The 19,053-nt window shown below is 42.6% G+C and overlaps 1 protein-coding gene across 1 annotated transcript in view; it reads right to left on the bottom strand.

Moving 5' to 3' along the window:
- Positions 1-19,053, bottom strand: part of LOC311302519 (uncharacterized protein) — a 1,110,603-nt gene that overhangs the window by 671,060 nt on the left and 420,490 nt on the right. The window lies entirely within an intron of this gene.

Raw genomic sequence — 19,053 nt, forward strand, 5'->3', positions numbered from 1 at the left:
AAGTTCTCTGGCACATGCCGTACATCACCAGTAGGGGGCAGTCCTGTTTCTCTCTCAGTTATAGCGGCACTGAAGACAATAATGTGCAGCGATGTGTTAAACTCTCTCTGGTGCGTATTGACAGCAAGCGGCGAGCTCATAAACGTGTGAGAAACACATTTGTAAGTAGAATATATTGTTTATGAACAGCTCAAATAGAAATAAAATATTAATGATTCAGTGATCAATGGTTCTTACATGCTTGTCATGGGCGTTTGTAGCATAAAAGAGTGTTACAATAACTTTTTAGTGAACTTACAAGTGCAAATATTTTAGCAACCCTAATTCCCACATTGTGGAATTATTACACTGTGAATTCATTTCTTTGACATTTAAATAACATATAAAAGATCTTTTGCAAGGACACAATGACGAAAATGTGACTTATGTCAGTCTAACATAAAATGATACTGCATTTTAATGTCTATCTTTGCCAAAGATATGAACTTTTCAGACATATTAAAATATTTTAATAATATTGTTCATTCATTGGCCACTTAAAAGTACGATCTGTAAAAATGAATAAATGAATAAAATCCCCCGGTTCACTCGAGCAGAACCAGTCCTATTTTAACGTTTCTGATCCTGTGTTTCTTCTGTATTATAAACGTTCAGAAACCGGTTTGATTAGAACAAATACAGATTAATAACGTTATTTTGTGTTACTTTTTTTTGTAGCCTAGTTTATAATAATAATAATAATAATAATATTTATGCTATAATACTAATAATAATAATAATATCTCTCTTTTCTTTTCTTTGTTTAATGCCATGCCAGCTTCTATGGATATATATATTCAAGGTGAGGAACAGGTTTTTTATTTAAATAAAACTAAATAAGATGCCAAACGAATTAATTTAAATGAAAAAAGCCTACATTCCTCATTCGGCACGAATCCAGATGTTTCATGATCTGCGAATCAAGCTGAACTATTAGGCCTATTATGTAGGCTAAGCTTTGTACTCGGCATTACTGACGTAAAATATCATCTTCCCCATATAACAGCGCAGTGAGGCGGTGGACACGCTGAACGCCACAGATTATATTACAGACTATTCAGATTGAGCGCTGGAACATTTTATATGTTTGACTGTATTTTATTCAGAGGCGAATAGAGGAGATTCCTTAACTTTTAAAATTAATTTTACACTCCTATGGCTTTCTTTATTAAAAAATGGTAACACTTTATAATGGGCTAAGGTTTCATTTTGTTAGCATTAGTTAACATGAACCAACAATTAATGAACAATATTCTACAGCATTTATTAATCTTAGTTAATGTTAAGCTCAACATTTTATAAGACATTTTTAAGATCCAAAGTTGTATCTGTTAACATGCACTGTGAACTAACATGAACACTAATATTTTATTAACTAACATTAATAAAGGCTATTGCTCTCTGTTAGTTCATGTTAGTTAAAGGAGTCATAATGTAGAAATTTCACTTTTCCATGAGAATCAATGTATGTTATGATTGCATAATGATTATACACTGGCCGGGAAGCCGATATTTAAAAGTGAAGCGTTTGTTTACCTCGGGGTTTGTAAAATAGGCCACGTGCACGCGCACGAAAAAACGAGATTTTGATTTCTTCCCCTTCTTGACGTCAAGACGGGGGAGGATATACCAAATATGGACACCGCAAACCTATGCCCGCCCCTCTCCGTCTCCCCCTCAGATTCAGTTTAGTTGACTCGAGAAAGATGGAGAAATCGAGTGCGCACCTGAGATGCTCTGTGGGTGACTGCCACAAACAACATGCAAATGTGTTTTATCTACCAAAAACGGACGAAACTATCAGGGAACAGTGGATGAAATTCATTTTTAATGACGCTGTCCCAACAACTCTTTCAAGTGGCGTATCGTTAGGTGTGTGTGCTAAACATTTTACACCGGAATCTTTTACAAATTTGGGGCAGTATCAGGCGAACTTGGCCTCGAAGCTCCGTTTGGGAAAAGGTGCCATCCCAACCATCAGGGACTTGCCAGAAATTGAAAAGGTAAGACTGTGTTTTTATTGCTCTACTGTGGTTAACAAATAGCAGCTAACAGCTAATGCGGCTATTGTATGTAACTTTACCTTCGAGGTAAACACGGGGAATGGACTCTACGAATGCTAGCCACATCTTTCCACTTTGTTTTACACTAGCAGCTACAGTAGTGACGGTACAGGAGTCCATGCTCAGTGGCTAAAACTGTTTAAATGCAAGTATGAAAACAATATACCACTAAACATTATTAGCCAAACTCATGCAAAACATGCAGTTTGAAAATAGCTTTCAGTTAGTGGGGCTTCTGTAAGAATGTGTCTGGCAATGGTGTATTTTTTCTTTTTTCTTTGGTTGTGATTACAATTTCACTAACAATAAGTACCGTCACATTTATTGAGCTATTGCAGTATTTTGTCTATGTTTTTGTACCGCTTGGAAGTAGTAAAATACATTTTTTTTTGCATATGAGTCTTTTTTTTTTTCAATCAACGCGCCCCTCATTTGCATTATTATAATGACCGTCCACGACAGCCAAAACATCGCATCAGATCTCGCGAGACAATAATGCCTTTAGAAATAAGGGTCTGAGGGGCTCTGTGTTGATTTTTTTTTCCACTTTTCTTTTTTAGAAGTGCCTAAAATACTATAATAGAGCATTTGGGTATCCAAGGTAACACAACATTATGACTCCTTTAATGCATTAACAAATGAGACCTTATTGTAAAATCAAGTCAAGTCAAGTATATTTGTATAGCGATTGTATCAAAGCAGCTTCACAGTATTAAATTAAAATAATACAACAAGGTTTGTTTCTAGTGGAATTTATTGATTTATTGAATTAAATATCCCCAGAATATCCCCAACTGAGCAAGCCAAAGGCAACAGTGGCAAGGAACCGAAAAACTCCATCAAGTGACCTAATGGAGAAAAAAAATTGGAACTGGAGCTAAGCCGTTTAGGGCTTTATAAGTCAGTAGCAATACCTTGTAATTAATACGGAACTTTATAGGTAACCAATGCAGTGATGATAAAATCATATTTTCTTGATCTAGTAAGAACTCTAGCGGCGGCATTCTGGACTAACTGTAGCTTGTTAATTGAGGATGCAGGACAACCGGCTAATAAAGCATTACAGTAATCTAGTCTCGAGGTCATGAACGCATGAACTAACTTTTCTGCATCAGAAACTGATAGCATATTACGTAGCTTAGCAATGTTTCTAAGATGGAAAAAGGCGGTTTTTGTAACATATGAAATATGATTTTCAAAAGACAGGTTACAATCTAGTATAACACCCAGGTCTTTTACTGTAGAGGATGAAGTAACAGGACATCCTACTATATTAAAGTTGTATTGTGAGAGGTTTTGTGGGCGGGTTTTTTAACCGATGATTAGTACCTCTGTCTTGTCTGGATTTAATAAAAGAAAATTACGCATCATCCAATCTTTTATATCGTTAACACACTCTGTCAATTTGGATAATTTAGCGTTTTCATCTGGCCGTGATGAAATATAGATTTGAGTGTCATCAGCATAACAATGGAAACTAATTCCATGTTTCCTTATAATATTTCCAAGTGGCATCATATATACTGAGAATAATAGAGGGCCTAACACAGATCCCTGCGGCACTCCATAGTTTACTGGAGTTATGATCGATTTTTCTCCATTTAAATAGACAAAATGGTAGCGGTCAGATAAGTATGATCCGAACCAGCTTAATGCTTGTCCTTGAACACCAGTATAATTTTGTAGTCGATCTAAGAGTATTGTGTGATCTATAGTATCGAACGCAGCACTAAGATCAAGTAAAACTAGTATTGAGATACAGCCTTGGTCAGAAGCTAAAAGTAAATCATTTGTGATTTTAACGAGCGCAGTTTCAGTGCTATGGTGCGGTCTGAATCCAGACTGAAACTTTTCATAGATATAATTTTCTTGCAAGAAAATGTTACCAAAAATGTAATACAATTTAAATAAAATACCTAAATAATGCAAACAACTCATTGGATAACATTGGGCTGCATATAAAGAAACAAAATGCATGTGCCATGAATAAATAAACACTTGCCATTTTTCTTTTGCTGGATGTCTATTGTCTATTTGCATATCAATAAAGATTTTTTTAAAACAATGCACATTGAATTAGTCATTTCTACAACTTTTATAGCACTTCAATTGTAAAAATTGTGAGCCTGACATATTACATTTATTATCATTAGCACTCCATGTTCAAAGATTTACTAGCTGTCAGTTCATCTCTTATACGCTGCTGCCTCTAGTGGCTGTTAGTTGTAACTCTAAAAGTATGGGGAACTTCTTAATGTCTGTTTAGTAATTCATATTTTATCCTTCATTTGCTCTCCAGAAGCCATATTTGAGCACACACACACACACACACACACACACACACACACACACACACACGTAGATTCCTTTAAATGTTAAGAGGAAGATTAAAAAAGAGAAACTGGATCTGTGAATTCTCACAGAATCACAATTGAATTCATATCTTGCTACTCAGTCAGAATCTTATTAACCTGGAGTCCCAGTCTCTGTCACAATAACCATATATGCAGTGATGGGAATAACGGCGTTATAAATAAACGGCGTTACTAACGGCGTTATTTTTGTCAGTAACGAGTAATCAAACTAATTACTGTTTCCTCCGTTACAACGCCGTTGCCGTTACTGTCAATAAAAATGCGGCGTTACTATAATTGAGCTCACTGGAGCAGTTTTCATCCGAGTAGGCTCTCTCTGTGTGTGTGTTTATGAGGCGCCGGACTGGACAAAAGCGAGGCGAATGCCGCGAGCCAGCGCGCTCGACAGTGCGCGAGAGAGACCGAGTGTGTCCGAGAACGCGCTCGACAGTGCGCGAGAGAGACCGAGTGTGTCCGAGAACGCGCTCGACAGTGCGCGACAGAGACCGAATGTGTCCGAGCAACGAGCATAAATACTTCATTTATAAATAAATTACACATTTCAGCATTAGAATAATCTCTGTATCATATTGGTATCATATGCAATGTTTTAATTAGTTTATATAGCCTAACATAAACTCCCAAATTACCTGCTGGGAACGTTCAAATATGGCTATTTGTTTGACCGGTTGTTGTGCGGCAAACACGACTAGAATTTGGCTAACCTCTGATGATGACGTTCTCTGTAGGTTATAAAAATAAAGCCCCAAAAGATTATATTTTATTATTATTATTTATGTTGGTATATTGTTCAGTATTATATTGAGAGCACTTTTTGTTAAACTTAATATTGTGAGGAAGAAAATACTTCAAGTAGGCAATACAGTCTACCAGTTGTAAAGGTGTGTGAGTTTTATCATTTTATGCACTAGTGTATGTGTATGTAGGCTATATTTTCTATTACTATTTATTTATTTTTGGTACATTTCTTAAGAAGCATGTTCTATTTAGTGTCCATTTAATTCATTTAACATTTCATATTGGGGGTATCCAAGAAATGTCTTATATTTAAACTTTTTTTTTTTTTTTAAGTAACGCAATAGTTACTTTCCCTGGTAATTAGTTACTTTTGTAATGATGTAATTCAGTTACTAACGCAGTTACTTTTTGTGAGAAGTAACTAGTAACTATAACTAATTACTTTTTTAAAGTAACTTACCCAACACTGCATATATGTAATGTTTTAGGCCTATTGGCAGACATCCGTTTAAAATGTAGGCAATGGCATATAAAGAAGCTTTTCTCCATATCCACTTCAGTTTCTCAGCTTGCACTTTAATTATTGATTAGGCTACTTCTGTACTGGTTTGTGCTTGGCAAAGATGTTCAGATATCTCTATGCCTAGTAGACCTACACCAAATGCTCATTAAAAGGGTCCTGTACAGGGCTGTACAGTGTGACATATATCTACAATATAGCCTGCGATTGGTCAAAAAAGAATAATACCATTTTATAATAGATGGATTGACTTTAAATCATTCAGCCTTGCAATTAAAAGATGTGGTTCCAACATATTAAAAGCTGAGCTAAAATCTACAAATAAAAGACGTGCATACGAGCTAGGATCCTCTAGATGCCTATTTATGAAATGTGTTATAGCTATAACAGCATCATCTGTACTTCTATTGCTCCTATAGGCAAACTGAAATGGGTCTGATAGACCACTCACGTCTGTTTTTACTAAATTAATCATAATTTTCTCCAAACACTTCATTATTATTGAAGTAAGTGCTACTGGACGATAATCATTATTCTCCTCACAGCTAGCCTTTTCTGGGACAGGGATAATAGTGGAGCTCTTCCACATAGAGGGAACTGTATGCGTGTCTATAGATTTCTGAAAAATAGGGCACCAGGCTTCGGCCAGCTCTCTACTACAAGATTTTAGTAACCGCCCAGAGATGCCGTCCGGCCCAGAAGCCTTGTTAGGACAGACCTGTGAAAACAGTCTCTCCATCATGTTCTGGTCAATAATTGTTTTAGGATTATCCGATATAGACAAGGCATCCAGTGCATTTGCCTGCTCCTGTGAGAAGTCTCTTACATCAAATCTACAATAAAAGTCGTTCAGCTCATTTGCCTTTGCAAATCACATTAATAGATCTCACATCTCATCTATCACATTGATAGATCTTTTGGCTGGAGCCATGTTTGTCATATATTTCATAGAATCCCATAATTCTTTGGTATTCATAGTCAAACAATGGGCCTCAAATTTCTCCCTCCCCTTTCTCCTAGCTTTCCTTAGTTTATAATTCAGTTCCTTCTGTACATCTTTCATAGCTGCAAGGTCTCCTCTCCTAAAAGCCATTTTTTTCTGTACTATGCACTCCTTAATTTCCTTAGAGATATAAGATGTATTGTTTGGATATATAGTTATTATTTTTTGGTCTAACACATTATCTTTACAGAAAAGTATATAATCTGTCATAGTCTCTACGGCCTCCTCTAGATCCAAACTTTGAAAGACGTTCCAGTCAGTGCAAGAGAAGCATCCTTTTAACGTTTCAATTCCATCATCATTCCACACATATACAGTTTTAATTTGTGGTTTACTGCTCCTAAGCATGGACTTATATGTCGGAATTAAATGGACAGCATTATGATCAGAGGAGCCTAATGGCAGTTTAACCTTAGCTGTATAGGCATTCTTAACATTCCCATAACATTTGTCCAAGATGTTTTTGCCTCTCGTATTACAGTCCACATATTGATCAAATCCAGGCAACACAGCGTCAAGTTTACAATGATTAAAATCCCCTAAAATGAAACAAGGTGCTTCAGGGGTACGACTTAATTGTCTATGAACACAGTCTGCTGTAAGTTTAGCTGCATTTGCAGCATTCCCACTAGGTGGAATATAAACAGTACATATTAAAATGTTCCCGAATTCGCATGGAAGATAAAAAGGCCTAAGGCTTACACATACCAGTTCTATGTCGGAGTCACAGAGCCGCTCTCTCACGGAGAATTGCGAGCACCACTTTTGGTTAACGTAAACACAAATACCGCCCCCTTTGCTCTTGCCTGAGTTGTCGTTCCTATCAGAGCGTACCAGAGAGAAACCTTCCAGGGCAACGGACGAGTCCGGCAAAAGTTTTTACGCTCACATGAGGAGGTTTATCAGGCCATTCAAACAAGAAATATTTCGCAAAACTGCAATCGAAACAGTGTTTGCGCATTTACAGTCACCTGACGTAGACGACGCAGTGTGTTTGGACAGAAGACGAGACAGAGCTCTTTATTAAATTCATAAAAGGCAAAAGAATTACAGGAATAATGGATTCTAAACCTCAAATAAATGCCACAATCAAGACCTTGAAGCATAACTGAGGGAGAAACACCCAGAAACTCCTCATACAGATGGTGGACAACCAGAATGCCTAATACCGCCGCGCCAGCTGCCGCGGCGAAATCACCGCGGCAAAAATAAACCAGCCGCATTTCAAAGTCGTTCCCAAAATGACCGCCAGGTGGCGCAAAGGGACATTGTGCAAAACAGCAGCAATTGCCGTATTTTAAAATGTAAGTGGGTTAAATATAAAACCCTAAGCCTAATAGGCATATTTTTCATATATATAAATAGGCCTATTAGGCTACAACAGAATAGAACCAAAGATATAATCAATTTTAGAACTGAAAAAATAGAATCAAAAGTTAAAAATAGAGACGATATTAGGAGCAATGACGCTGAATATTTTTACTATTCTATTGAGGAATTAGATAAATGAAGAGCTCTCGTGAGCGATACAATTGCATAGTAATTTATAGTGATTTCAAAAGCAGTCCTTAAAAAAAATAATACATTGAGTAGTGTGGCATAATTTTTTAGAGATTACGCGGAACGCGTTTTAGTTAAGATCCTGGTTTCAATGCCCTTAATGTATATAGGCTAGGCTACTGCTTTAAAAAAATGTCATAACGCGTTTTGAGATTGTTTTGAATCAAACATTGAAGTTTAAAATGTAGTGTTTTGGCACACCAGGCCGAGTGGCGTTAGGCATTGTTCAAAAATCAGGTTTTATTCTGGCATGTTGAATTGGCGTTAGAATTTTGTTTTAGATTTATTAGATTTAGATTTTAGATTTCGTTAGATTTATTTTTCTCATAACAGCTAAAATAACTTAATATATGCCTTGTCTTAATATGACCTACTTAATATAGGCAATAGGCATATAATAGCCTATATAATAAATTAGCAAAACTTGGCCACTAAATATTTAATTTTCAATTATTTTAATTATCACAATAAAGTTTTAATTTTATTAAATTGAACAAGCGCAACAATCAGCATTTAATCAAATATTCTAAAAGATGTATTATTAATAATAATGTTATTTCAACATAATATTTCGTTCCCTTTCGTCAGCAGGGAACTCCGACGCCTCGTCGGGGGAGTTCCCCTGACGAATTGGGATCACGCTAGGGAGACCAATTGCCTTCGAGTGAATTAAAACGAGCCAATGAACATTGGCATGCAAGGTTTGCATTCCGCGGCCCGCCTACCAGTGCGGGTATAAGGCGGAATCAAGCGCATACACAAACGCTTTCTGCTTCGGAGCCGACCGGTTGTGTCCTCTCTGAGTGAATGAGTTTTAAGATTGTATTTATCTTACGCTCTACGAGTCTGCTGTTTCGGGAAGGGACCTCTCTGTGTTGGTGAGACGGCGTTTCAGCGACCGCGCGATTTCCTGTCTGCCGGCTGCGTCTACACGCTGTTAATTCAAAAGCTGTTTTTACAGCTGGTAAACGGTTGAGTGCGCACAGCGGGCTTGCAGTTTCCCCGCTGTGTCGCCGCGTTGGGTCCCTGTGTGCTTCAGCACAATAAAGAGAGTAATTTCTTCCTGAAAGAGCAACACGAGTGAAGATCGCGTCCTTTTCAGGATGACGTTTCACTCGTGTGTTTCTGGATGCGATCGTTCCTGTCCTTATTTGACGGCCACGTTCATTGTTTCACATGCCTAATCAGTGTGTGAGACTGCGTTCGTGGGTGGTTCATGTTCTCTCATGAGTGCATGACCACGTCGGCATGTTGTTCGTCTCCCCTTTTTAAAGGCTCGAGCCGCTCAGCGTGCCGTGTGCCGTCGAGCGCCGGTTGACAGCGTGGGTTGTCACGGCAACCCAACGCGCGTCATTCGGCGCTCAAGATGCGTGGTCAAGATCAAGACTCGCGTGCCTCTATGAGGTGAGTCCCTTTGCTTGTTTCCCGATCTAGTTTCTCTTCTGGTGCACCAGGAGAGGGCTACTTTGGCAAATAACATTGGTGATCTGAGGGTTACAGTGCGGAATGTCTCGCCAGGTGAAAGACCCTCACGAGCTTCCCACTCCTCTAGCGCATCACAAACATGCTGAGACTGTGTTCGTGGGTGGTTTGTGCTCTCTACATGAGAGCATGACCACGTCGGCACGTTGTTCGTCTTGCCTGAGGGCTTGAACGCTCAGCGTGCCGTGTGCCAGCGATGGCCACGTTCACTGTCTTGCATGCCTGGTTGACGGCCATGATCGCTGTTTCACATGCCTAATCAGTGTGTTGAGACGGCGTTTATGGGTGGTTCATGTTCTCTCATGAGTGCATGACCACGTCGGCACGTTGTTCGCCTCCCCTTTCTCGTAAAGGCTTGAGCCGCTCAGCGTGCCGTGTGCCGTCGAGGCTTTGAGTGGGATTTTGGTCCTTATCATGAGGGACCAAGCATTTCATTCGGGGCCCCAGGGGAGGACAGATGTCGATTGCTACATCGGAGAGAGGGCTGTTATACTCTGAAAATGATGCTGAGTTCCTACTGTAATGGTGTGTTCTCATGCTGAAGGTTCAGACTTGACAGCCACACTTCCTGGGTCTAAAGTGCCTAGATGTGTGTGAAATTTTTTGGCAGTATGGAAGTATTTTGGTGCCAATATGGCAAGCCAAACATGCCTAAATCTGCAGAAGTTTTTCCTCTCTCACTACCCCTGCACATTCAGTGCACGTGGGTAGTTCTGACTCGGAGTAGAGCTGCGCTTTATGACTGACCGTGATTAGTCACAGCGCTGGCCTTCGGTCAGACGATGTCCACACTGTGGTCCAGAAGCGCCTTAAAACCAGCCCGCTCGGAGTTCGTTTCCCCCCCCAGCAAAAGGAGGGGAAATGACCCTGAGAGGAGCGACCCAGAGAGTGTGACGAAAGCTGCTCTTTGGGAGTGTGTGTCATCACCACTCCTTCCCCCGGAGGAGGGCCGGGTGGAGAATCCTTTGTTAAATTTTTCTAGTCTCTGTTCCGCCGCCGACCAGCTGGTCGGTGGTACCCAAAACCTAAAAAAGAGCAGTTTCTTCCTCCTCTGGGTCATTCACGGTTGGGACTGCCGAACATGCAGTCTCTCCCGCTCAAGAGTAGGACGTCAGTGTGCGCCACCCTCGGGTCTCGCCACTCTCAGTCCTCTCTCCCCAGCTCTCAGATAGCAGTGGCGCCACCTCGGTCACGCCACTCCTGTCTGTCGCTGGGCGGGAAGGCGAGACCAGCAGCCGCCCTCGGGCCTTGCTCCTTGTCTCCTCCCCTTCCCTCGCCAGGCGACAGACCGCAGCAGAACACTCTCGGGTCTTCTCTGCCGTCTGTCCCCCGGTGGAGGCAGGTAGGTGTTGTTCAAATACACACCCAGACCCCGCTCTCGGCCGCCACAATGCCACCAGAGCCGTGTCCCTGCCCTCCACCTCGCTGCCCCTCCGCGGGTACGCCGGTCGTGCGGGTGGGCTCGTTGCGGCGGTTTCTCAGAGCCTGGTTAGAGCTCCCGAGTCCGTCGCGCTGGCTCATCCGCACCAACCGGCTCGGCTATGCAATTCAATTTGCACGCCGGCCTCCCAAGTTCAGGGGCGTCCACTTCACCCATGTGCGTCCAGTGGATGCCCCGGTCTTGCGGAAAGAGATCGACGTCCTACTGGCGAAGGACGCGATCGAGCCGGTCCCTCCAGCCGATATGAGGTCAGGGTTTTACAGCCCTTACTTCATTGTACCCAAGAAAGGCGGTGGGTTACGGCCAATCCTGGATCTGCGAGTATTGAATCGGGCCCTGCACAAGCTCCCGTTCAAGATGCTCACGCAGAAATGCATTTTCGAGTGCATCCGTCCCCAGGATTGGTTTGCAGCGATCGACCTGAAGGACGCGTACTTTCATGTCTCGATTCTTCCTCGACACAGACCGTTCCTTCGGTTTGCTTTCAAGGGTCGAGCATATCAGTACAAGGTCCTACCCTTCGGGCTGGCCCTGTCGCCCCGTGTCTTCACGAAAGTCGCGGAGGCGGCCATTGTTCCCATGAGAGAACAAGGCGTTCGCATTCTCAACTACCTCGACGACTGGCTCATTCTGGCACACTCGCGAGATGTGTTGTGCGATCACAGGGACATGGTGCTCCGGCACCTCAGTCAGTTGGGGCTTCAGGTCAACTGGGACAAGAGCAAACTCTCCCCTGTGCAGAGGATTTCTTATCTCGGTATGGAGCTGGACTCGGTCGCCCAGACTGCGCGCCTCACGGAGGAACGCGTCCATTCAGTGCTCAACTGCCTCAAGTCTTTTCGAGGCAAGTCAGCGGTTCCACTGAAACAATTTCAGAGGCTCCTGGGGCATATGGCAGCCGCAGCCGCAGTAACGCCGCTCGGTCTGTTGCATATGAGACCGCTCCAGCACTGGCTTCGCGATCGAGTCTCGAGGTGGGCGTGGCAGAGCGGCAAGTTCCGGGTCAAAGTCACCCCGAGCTGTCGCCAAACCTTCTCCCCTTGGTTGGATCCTGGGTTTCTACGGGCCGGAGTGCCCCTAGTCCAGGTTTCCAGGCATGCTGTGGTTTTCACAGATGCTTCTGCCAAGGGCTGGGGGGCCACGTACAGAGGGCATGCAGTCTCGGGTCTGTGGACGGGGCCCCAGCTGCATTGGCACATCAACTGCCTAGAGTTGCAAGCAGTACACCTAGCTTTGTGTCGCCTCAAGGGGTTTCTCAGACACAAACACGTACTGGTCCGTACGGACAGCACTGCGACCGTTGCGTACATCAACAGACAAGGTGGTCTACGCTCCCGTCGTATGTCGCGACTCGCCTCCCACCTCCTCCTATGGAGTCAGAAGCATCTGAGGTCGCTTCGTGCCGTTCATGTCCCCGGGGAGCTCAATCGTGTGGCCGACGAACTTTCACGTCGGTCCCCCCTTCCGGGAGAATGGCGACTTCATCCCCAGGTGGTCCAGCTGATCTGGCGAATCTTCGGAGCCGCACAGGTAGACCTGTTTGCCTCTCCGGACACGACCCATTGCCAGTGGTATTACTCCCTGACCGAAGGGACTCTCGGCACGGATGCCCTGGCACACAGCTGGCCCCGGGACCTACGCAAATATGCGTTTCCCCCAGTGAGCCTTCTTGCACAAACTCTGTGCAAGGTCAGGGAGGACGAGGAGCAAGTCCTTTTGGTGGCCCCGTATTGGCCAACCCGGACTTGGTTCCCAGAACTCATGCTCCTCGCGACAGCCCCTCCTTGGCCGATTCCTCTGACGAACGACCTTCTTTCTCAGAGACGGGGCACCCTATGGCACCCGCGTCCAGACCTCTGGAAACTCCATGTCTGGTCCCTGGACGGGACGCGGAGGTTCTAGATGGCCTACCACAGGCAGTGGTAGATACCATCTCTTCAGCTAGAGCCCCCTCTACGAGGCGCCTCTATGCTCTGAAGTGGAACCTGTTCGTCGGCTGGTGTTCTTCCCACGGGGAGAACCCACGAACTTGCCCGATCGGTGTAGTGCTCTCCTTCCTACAACAGGGGTTGGAGCGAAGGCTGTCTCCCTCCACCCTCAAAGTGTATGTTACCGCAATAGCCGCGCATCACGATGTAGTTGAAGGTAAGTCCGTGGGGAAGCACGACCTGGTCATCAGATTCCTCAAGGGTGCTAGGAGGCTAAATCCACCTCGCTACTTGCACCCTGTACCCTCTTGGGACTTAACTTTAGTGCTCAAAGCGCTCCAAAGTCCTCCTTTTGAGCCTTTGCTGACAGTCGAAATAATATCCTGTCCATTAAGACAGCACTCCTGTTAGCATTGGCTTCTTTCAAGAGGGTGGGGGATCTGCAGGCTTTTTCGGTCGACGAATCGTGCCTAGAGTTCGGGCCCGGCCTTTCTCACGTTGTGTTGAGACCCCGGCTCGGATATGTGCCCAAGGTTCCTACCACTCCCTTCGCGGACCAGGTAGTGAACCTGCAAGCGCTGCCCCAGGAGGAGGCAGACCCAGCCCTAGCTTTTCTCTGTCCCGTCCGGGCCCTCCGGGTTATATAGACAGAACGCAAAGCTTTAGGACCTCAGATCAGCTCTTTGTTCGTTATGGAGACCAGCAGAAGGGGAAGGCTGTCTCCAAGCAGAGGTTAGCCCACTGGCTAGTGGATGCTATCACCAGGGCTTATGAGTCCCAGGGTGAGCCCTGCCCACCCAGGTTGCGGGCTCACTCCACTAGGAGTGTTGCCGCTTCTTGTGCTCTGGCACAAGGCGCTTCGCTAACAGACATTTGTAGAGCTGCGGGCTGGGCGACACCGAACACGTTCGCTAGGTTTTATAGCCTACGTGTGGAATCTGTTTCCTCCCGAGTACTTGCTACGGCCAGTAATTAGAGGGAATAGGTGTGTCGGCTTGCGACGCCATTCCGTGAGCGGATACGTGCGTCTTTTTGCTCCGTTGGTTACCCAACAAACGGCTAACCTCGTGAGTTCCTCCATCACCCCCTCCGGTGCCAGGCGTTGCGGACCGCCCGGCACCAGGTCTGCTACTTCAGTAAGGAGTTGCTAGTAGACTGGGTGTTTTTCCAGTGGTCCCTGCGGCGACCCATGATTGCCACGTGCAGTTCAGCCGTGTCTTCCCCTTGACAGACTCATTCTGTCGTCCTTGTTGAGTATGCTCCTCACTCCTCCGGACTGGGACTACCTTCAAGGACTGCCATATGTTTCACTACCCTACGTGGTTAGTACATATGTGTATTGAGGGCCTTCCTCTAGGCTGCCTCAGCTTCCGCAGCGTTCCCCCCCCCCCCTATTATATCCTTGGGGTCGGACACGCTTTCCCAGTGTTATCCAATATCCACTGATTGGGTCTTGCGGAACAGCAGTGTGATTCCCTAGCTAGCTCCCGCAAAATTTCTGGAAACTGCTGCAGGGCTGTAGCTTAGCTGGGCGCTGGAAGGGGCCAGCACCATGGCGTGTTGGTAGGGATCCCAATTCGTCGGAGTTCCCTGCTGACGAAAGGGAACGTCTCGGTTACGTATGGTAACCCTCGTTCCCTGAGTCCAGGGAACGGAGACGCCTCGTCCCGTCGCCATGCTGCTGTACCTTCGCGGAGGACTGGACACCGTTCGGCTCCTCAGCGAAAAGCGTTTGTGTATGCGCTTGATTCCGCCTTATACCCGCACTGGTAGGCGGGCCGCGGAATGCAAACCTTGCATGCCAATGTTCATTGGCTCGTTTTAATTCACTCGAAGGCAATTGGTCTCCCTAGCGTGATCCCAATTCGTCAGGGGAACTCCCCCGACGAGGCGTCTCCGTTCCCTGGACTCAGGGAACGAGGGTTACCATACGTAACCGAGACGTTTTTTCGACATAATATGTGTGCGTGCAACAAGCAAGATGTGTATTTGTAAATCCGGTGATGCGTGCATTGATTTTTATCAATAAACAAGTGTTTTCTGACAGTGTCGACTGCAAAGATGAAGTTGACGATCGCCATATTTGTAGTGAACGCACCTAGAGAGAAATGCACATAAAGACATAATCAGAGAGTAGCCTTTTTCTTTTCGTTTTGAATTATTTCGTTTGAAGACATTTCAAGCTCTGTGTATTTGATGTATTTATCATGTCTGTGTGAGGCATACGCTGAGTTTCGTTAAGTTAGGAGGATGAGATGCGCTCCAGCTGACGTGCAATGCAAGTGACCGCGCGGGCGCCTCCATGATTAGTGTCTGTTATATTTGCTTCTCTTACTTATTAAATATTATTAAATATTTTAACAAATATGATACTAAATGAGATTATTTAATGGCTACAACAGTATAGTAGGCCTATAGACTCTATTTGTACAAATTGCTGCACATTAATTTAATTAAATGAAACCTTGTAACGAATTCACATTGTAGGGTAGACTGTGTACAGTTGAGACACCTTAAATAACTTGCGTTCGCAGCAAGCACAAGTTGTGATTTTTGCTGTGCACTTGCATATTAGTGTCAGCTGGGAAGGAAATATAGAGACCAGACCTCTTGGAACTTTAATTGAATACATAGCGTTGGTAAAGCATACTGAAATTACATCCCTACAAATTTATTAGGCCCTACTGAAAATAAATGTATCGAATTTAAGCAAAGTAGCCTAAATGTTAAGACTGTAAGCCCTTTGCTTTTTTACGTAGCCTATAAAGGATTCTTATAGCCGACTTTGTGTTAATATAATTTGTAGAGAATTTTTTTTTACTCAAACATTAACACTGAAATAAATGAATGAAATAAATGAAATAAATGAAATAAATGAAATAAATGAAACTAAATTATTGTAAATTTTTTGGCACACCACGACGAGTGGCGCTATGCATTGTTCTAAAGCCAGGTTTTATTCTGGCATGTTGAATTAGTGTTCGACAAACACGGCGGCGCGTTCATTTGAATGAAGAGCGCTTCTCGCTCGTGTGAGCGAACACACACTGGAACGTCGCAAAGAGTGAATCGTGGCCGAGTGGTTGAACTTACGTTACGATCATTTAGATGACACGGGTTCGAATCCCGAACTAACTTGGACTACTGATATTTGTATATTAGCCTATTAATGCATTTTATAGTCTATTGTTGATGCAGAGAGATTTGTCTAGTTCTAAAACATAGTTTTTTGCTTATAGCCTATTTACAAAATAAAAATCACCATGCATTTCCATATTACACTAAGGAATAAATATTATACAATGACTTTACTTCAGTAGCCTATAATAATTCCAATCGTAATTTCAAAAGCAGTTCTGTTAAAATTTATATATATATATATGACGTTTAAACGACAAACAATAAAATCAGAACCAGTATTCTGTTGCGTTCATGGGGCTCGATGGTGTTTTAAGCCCCCAATGGCTCCTTAGAGGCAACTAACCCTACCCTCAACCTTAAACCTACCCATCCCCTCGCTGCCTGGAAGGCGCCGTTGGGGGCTTAAAACACCAAGTGCCGTTGGTTCCAGTGGCAGTAATGCATCCACGGCTTTTCAAAATGTCACAAAGCGTTTTGAGATTGTTTTGAATGAAATATTTAAGTTTATAATTAAGTGTTTTGGCACACCACGACGAGTGGCGAACTCTTTGTTTTGTTTTGCAAACTCAGCTAGCCTGTGGGGGGTTTGGAGAAGGCAATAGTTGGTTTATCGTGGGGGTGCAGGACAGAGGTGTTAATGTTCCGTCTTTCATATGGAGAGTGTCGGAGCCAGCCTGATGAGAAGGCAAAGGCAAAATTCTTCTAAGGATTAATCTCAAAATCTCCAAAAGTCCATATGTAGGCCCTATATCTTATTAAATTATAAATATTGTAGTTTTATTGATTGTATTTAAAGGTTTTCCACACACAATTTCAATTTAGCAGATACAGAGCTCTTTAATTCGCGACCCACCTCGTTTTATTGTAAGGTGAATTCAGCAAGGCATGCTTTATCTTTGAAGGAACAAAAGCTATTTGTTACAGTTTTTTCTTTCGTGATTTGTGTGGATGACACACAGCGACATATACAGTATTATCAGCTGTATGGTGTTTTTTACGCTGAAATGCTTAATTTCGAGAAAGACCCGCCGCGCGCAGTGAGGGAGACCAAACTTACAAAAAAAATATCCAGCGCGAGAGAGGCAAAGAAAAACGCCTGTTCTTAATTTATGTTGCTTTGAACTTTTTTCGTTTTGTACCGTTTTAATTTTTTTATTTAGCTGCAATTTCTTTGACAATAGAAATTTAAAATGTTGCAAGAATAAGATTCTGTGTTTCTTATTTTGCATCACAAAGGGAATAAACGATGCAACCCTGTTTAAATAAATAAACTGTCCCGACACTTTATTCGTACCTTGAAATGTGCGATGGGTTTTCAAACTTAATTAATTTTCTTTTTCTTTTTCTTTTACATTTTCATTGTTTATTTTTTATTTGAAAGCAATACTGCATTGAAAGTATTTTTCTGATTTGTTCGATCTGTTTTGAAAAATGTCTACCGTTGCTATGGCCGGGTATCACTGTCAGTCATCTCAATCTCGTGAATGATTCACACACACAAAAAAGCGGCTCAATTGGAATGTAGCAAATTTATGTTGTAATGTACAATTGATAATTAAACAAGATGATTGACTTTAATAAACAGATGCATATTTAAGCAAGCATCAAGAACGGAAAAACATAAACACTGTCGGCTACACTGAGATTCGATCTCAGATCGTTTGAAGCTCCGAAAGGCTATTGTTAATGCATTGACCACAGAGCTATCGTCTGAATAGAATAATTGAATAGTTATAGCCTACCACTCGGCCACGAATTTGTTTTGTTTTATTTTGTTTGAAATGGATTTTTACATGTTTTGCTTTCGTTAATGTTAACCAATTCTGTTGTAGCATAATAGGCCTATATTTTTTCCCTAAAAGTTTGTTTTATTCTCTGCCTTGTTTGTTTATATTTTTACATATTCAATCAGTCTCATTTTTGTTCAAATAATGAAATTTTTTTTTTTTTTCATTTTTTTTTTTTTACAAGATCTTGCGCCATGTTTTTTTTTATTTTTTTTATATAAACAGATAGGAAACTTACCTTTTAAAATGCCGCAGTTGCTGCTGTTTTGCCCTGTCACTTGCGCCACCCGGTAGGCTATAGCCTAGTCATTTCGCGAACGACTTTGAAATTCGACTGGTTTATTTTTGCTGCGGCAGTAGGCCTAATAGGCATTGTGGTTGATTATTTATTAAAGAATTCAATTGATAATCATAACAACATGTAAGCCTATTTAATTCTGAATATAACAAAGAATGCTTAAACCGACTAACATAGGTTAGTAACTGCAAGTCCTGAAAATGTTTTACGGTAAATTATTTTAATTTATTTCACTGTTATGTTTCAGTTAATAAATCTACAAATTAAAATAACACGAAGTAAATGACAAGTAACCTATTGACATAGCCTTTCTAAATTATAGAAAAACTGGGCACACAATGTTAACGTGTGTCTACTTTGTTTAAATTTAATGAAGTTGAATTCGTTTAACCACAATATTTATCTTGAATTTATCTGTGGCCTCAGCTCAGATTACTGCCGCGGCAGATTACGTCATAAAGAGAATAAACTGACACTTTTCAAAGTCTGTGATTACAGCGCCACTCAGCGGTAAAAGGCAGGAAATACACATCCCAATTTTGCCGCCGCGGGAACGGCGGCGGTAAAAGTCTCATTCTGGTTGTCCACCATCTGTATGTGCCGCTCACAAGTATAATAAGGGTCGTTCCTCACCATTAATGCTTGGAAACACACACACATCTCCTTCCATTAATAATA

The sequence above is a fragment of the Rutilus rutilus genome (genome assembly GCF_951802725.1).
Source record: "Rutilus rutilus genome assembly, chromosome: 13".
Lineage (NCBI taxonomy): Eukaryota > Metazoa > Chordata > Actinopteri > Cypriniformes > Leuciscidae > Rutilus > Rutilus rutilus.